Here is a 5,096-nt window from a genome sequence, read left to right on the forward strand (position 1 = left end):
GAGTTTCCCCTCCTCACCTAATCACTTCAGCTGATTGCTCTTCTGTCCGGGTTCAAGACTTTTAACCCCTTTCTCCTGCTCTTCTGGCCTGCTACTCTGGGTGTCCCTGAGTTGTCTCGCCTCACCTGTAACCCTGGGGCTGACTTCTCTTCTGTTTGGGTTCAAGACTTTTAACCCCTTTCTCCTGCTCTTCTGGCCTGCTACTCTGGCATCCCTGCGTTGTCTCTCCTCACCTGTAACCCTGGGGCTGACAACTATATCCATAGCAGTGGTCAGATCTCACATTTGAATGCTGCCAGTTGTATGACCTGTTAACAAATAGCACCATAGCCTTAGTCCATCCTACTGGATCCCTCACACTTTCTCATTGTGAAAAAGGATATTGTAGTACAGTCAACAGACTGGATATCACATATTCTTTCCCCAGCAGATGAGAATCTTACAAACAGTTGGTAATGATGGGAATAATTTTCTAGATAAACACCTGTTGATCATCTTGGTCTCCAAAAGGCCCTATGTTTTTTCCAGAGGAATAGGTACAATGAACTTCTGTCTCCTCCAGAAGCTGGGATAATCAGGCTAAGATCTTGAATGATACTAAAGGAGTATAATCTGGCTGAGTAGAGATCATTCCTCTGAACTGTGTAACTATTCAAGTACAAACATGATTATTATTTCCACAAACTGACACAAGATGCTTCTCTGGCAGCGTGATTTTTATAACTGGACTTTGGTGAATTCTGAAAGTCTGAAAAAGCTGATGGCCTGACCCAACAGTCTCTTGGTGCTGTACAATTACTCATACTGCACGGGAGCATACCATAGACAATCTCAATCCAGGTATCACTGACACTTGTTTATGTGTGAGGTGAACACTCAAAGCAGTAATAACATTAGTTGACTGATTGTGATAAAGTTCACTTATAAGATCATTATCCTTTATTTGCAAAGGGAACTTCTGCAATATCTATGTAATATATTGATCTGTTGTTATATCTCCATAGAAGGAATGACACAGTAGTGTCATAACTAGTTATAGGAACAACATCTTGAACCTGCCAGGGTTGTGTGACATCATTGCACACTCCTATTTTCCATGTATGACTTGTGGTCACCTACTGGTTACCAGCAAAGGAGAGAGAATCCACAAGAATGCCAAGGCTCAACATACTTATTTCACTTCCACTCCCACTATCTTAAGTGCTGTTGTTATGTGACGTAGAGTTGTCTCTGACTCATACCGACCCTATAGAAAGCAGAACGAAACACTGCCCGGTCCTGCACCAGCTCCATGATCCATGCTATACTTGAGCCCATCACCCCCACCATCATGTCAGTCCACCTCGTTGAGGACCTTCCCCTCTTTCATCGACCCTCCACCTTACCAAGCATCACATCCTTCTCCAGAGAATGGTCCTTTCTGACAACATGATCAAAGTATGTAAGACAAAGTCTGGCCATTCTTACCTCCAAGGACCATTCAGGCTGCACTTCCTCCAGGACAGATCTGTTAGTTCTTTTAGGAGTCCATTGTACACTCAGGATTCTTCGCCAACACCACAACTCAAAAGCATCAACTCTTCTTCATTCTTCCTTATTCATTGTCCAGCTCTCACATGCATATGAGGCTGAAAATTCCATAGCTTGTGTCAGGTGCACCTTAGTCCTCAGGGAGACATCTTTGCTCCTCAGCACTTGTAAGAGGTCTTTTGCAGCCTATTTGCCCAGTGTTATACATTGTCTGATATCCTGACTACTGCTTCCACTGGTGTCAATTGTAGAACCAAGCAATGTGAACTCTTTGACAACTTCAATCTTTTCTCCATTTATTGTAATGCTGCTTACAGGTCCAGTTGTGAGGATTTTTTGTTTGCTTTATATTGAGATGTAATCCATACTGCAGACTGTATTCTTCAATCTTCATCAGTAACTACTTTAAGTCATCCTCACTTTCAGCAAGCCAAGTTGTGTCATCAGCATATCGCAGGTTGTTAATGATTCTTCCTCCAATCCTGATGCCACGTTCTTCTTTGTATAGTCCAATTTCTCAGATTATTTGCTCAGCATGCAGATTGAATAAGTATGGTGAAAGCACACAACCCTGACATGCTCCCTTCTTGATTATAAATCATACAGTATCCCCTTGTTCTGTCCAAATGACAGCATCCTGGTCTATGTATGCGTTCCTCATAAGTACAATTAAGGGCTCTGGAATTCCCATTCTTCTCAATGTTATCCACAGTTTGTTATGATACACACAATCAAATGCTTTTTCATAGTCAATAAAACACAAGTAAACATCTTTTTGCTATTCTTTGCTTTGAGCCAAGATCCATCTGACATCGGCAATGATATCCCTCATTCCACAGTTTCTTCTGAATCCAACTTACATTTCTGGAAGTTCTCTGTCAATATACTGCTGCAACTGTTTTTGAATTATCTTCAGTAAGATTTTACTTGTATGCAATATTAATGATATTGTTCAATAATTTCCACATTGTGTGGGATCACCCTTCTTTGGAATGGGTACAAATTTGGATCTTTTCCAGCCAGTTAGCCAGGTAGCTGTCTTCCAAATCTTTTGGCATAGCCGAGTGAGTGCCTCCAGTGGGGCATGCATTTGTTGAAACATCTCAATGGGTATTCCATCAATTTCTGGAGCCTTGTTCTTCCCCAATTCCTTCAGTGCAGCTTTGACTTCTTACTTCAATACAATTGTTTCTTGAACATATGCTACCTCCTGAAATGAATGAAGATCAAACTGTTTTATTTGGTACAGTGACTCTGTGTATTCCTTCCATCTTCTTTTGATGCTTCCTCCATCATTCAATATTTTGCTCATAGAATCTTTCAGTATTGGAACTTGAGACTTAAAGTTTTTCCTCAGTTCTTTCAGCGTGAGAAATATTGAGCATGTTCTTCCCTTTCAGTTTTCTAACTCCAGGTCCTTGCACATTTCATTATAGTAATTGGCTTTGTCTGCTTGAGCTGCCCTTTGAAATCTTCTGTTCAGCTCTTTTGTCTTGTCATTTCTTCCATTTGCTTAACTACCCTTCACTCAAGGGAAAGTTTCAGAGTCTCTTTTGACATCCGTCTTGGTCTTTTCTTTCTTTCTCATAGTTTTAATGACCTCTTGCTTTCTTCATGGATGATGCTGTTGATGTCATCCCACAATTATTCTGGTTTTTGGTCATTGGTGTTCAAGCCATCAAATATAATCTTTAGATGGTCCCTAAATCCAGGAAGGATGTATCACGGTCATATTTTGGCTCCTGTGGACTTGTTTTAATTGTCTTCAACATCAAGTTGAACTTGCATATGAGCAGTTGATGGTCTGTTCTACAATCAGCTCCTGGTTTGGTTTTGACTGAACATATTGAACTTTTCCATAGTCTCTTGCCACAAATGTAGTCAATCTGATTCCTGTGTACTCCATCTTGTGAAGTCTACATGCATAGCCACCATTTGTGTTGTTGAAAAAAGGTATTTGCAATGAATAAGTCATTGGTCTTGAAAAATTCTATCATGTGATATCCAGCATCATTTCTATCACCAAGGCCAAATTTTCCAACTACCAGTGATTCTTCTTTGTTTCCAACTCTTGCATTCCAGTCACCAGTAATAATTAACACATCCTGCATGCAGAAGTTGATAAAAATCTTCAGTTTCCTCATCTTTGGCTTTGGTGGTTGGTGCATATATTTGAATAATAGTCATATTAACTGGTCTTCCTTGTAGGCGTATGGATATTATCCTACAGTGACAGCATTGTACTTCAGGACAGATCTTGAAACATCCTATGTGATGATGAATGCCATGCCATTCCTCTTCTAATTGTCATTTCTGGCATAGGAGATCATATGGGTGTCTGATTCAAAATGGCTAAAACCAGTCCATTTCAGCTCACTAATACCTAGGATATCAAGCTTTATGTGTTTCATTTAATTTTTGAAAATTTACAATTTTCCTAGATTCATACTTTGTACATTCCATATTCCAATTATTAATGGATGTTTGCAGCTGTTTCTTCTTAATTTGAGTTGTACCATGTCAGCATATGGAAGTTCCGAAAGATTTACTTTATCTATATCATTCAAGTTGGCTCTACTCTAATGAGGCAGCTCTTTCCCAGTCCCATTTTGGGTGCCTTCCAACCCAAGGGCCTGGTCTTCCTGCACTGTATCAGTGTTCCCAAAGTATTCATAAAGTTGCCCAGTAATGTATCACACAGTGTTTCTTTGCTATTCATAAGGTTTTCCTTGGCCAAGTCTTGAGAAGTGGATGGCCTCTTCCTTCTTCCTAGTCTGTCTCAGTCTGTAAATTGCGTTGAAACCTGGACACCATGTGCAACCTTGCTGGCATTTGAAACACCAGTGGCAGAGCCTCACAACAACGTGCAAGCTCCACAGAATGACAAACTGACAGGTAACTTTGTCTCCCTTAGCTGTTGGAAACCTCTCCGCCCTCCCCTTACCTAATTCCTACCTGGATCCTGCAGCTTTTGTGGTCCCTAGTGCTCTCTCCCTCCTTTTCTTGGCTCTGGGGGCTGGGACCTGCCTATCTCCTGCCATCTTAAGCACTTCACAGGATATTGCTGCTTTCTGAGGCAACAATAACTACTTTATCTTTGTCTTCATGTGGACCTACAACCACTTTTGCATTCAAAGCCAGTCATTCAACAACAAAAATATTTGATAGATAGTCCATAAAACATGGGCTTGTAAACATTTTTTTACTATCCGTAAACATTTTTTTACTATCCTGAAGATTCTTTCATTCTGTAACACACAGCACAATGGGCATATGCACTACAATCCAATTGTGATGGTCAGCTATTCTTAGCATCTTTTGTGGCTCCACAGACAATCCTATCCTAACAGTCTCTTCTCTAGTCCCAGAGAGAATAGGTTGGATATCATTTCCCTGAGAAACGTTCATGAATTTTGATAAGAAAGTCTGTTGATGATGTTTTATTTCTTTTTCATAGCAAGATGTATAAAATCAAAAAACCAAGCACACTGCTGTGGAGTCGGACCCAACTCATTGTGACCTCTCCTTGGGTTTGTAAGGCAGTACCACTATAGAAGTAGATTGCC

At 40.5% G+C, this 5,096-nt stretch overlaps 1 pseudogene; it reads right to left on the reverse strand.

Annotated features, from left to right (window-relative positions):
- Window positions 1–4,571, reverse strand: part of LOC103199320 — an 8,231-nt pseudogene extending 3,660 nt beyond the window's left edge.
- Window positions 4,572–5,096: the final 525 nt, after the last annotated feature.

The sequence above is a fragment of the Orycteropus afer genome, unplaced genomic scaffold (genome assembly GCF_000298275.1).
Source record: "Orycteropus afer afer isolate SDZICR_OR568_19922 unplaced genomic scaffold, OryAfe1.0 scaffold00109, whole genome shotgun sequence".
NCBI classification, from domain to species: Eukaryota; Metazoa; Chordata; class Mammalia; order Tubulidentata; family Orycteropodidae; genus Orycteropus; species Orycteropus afer.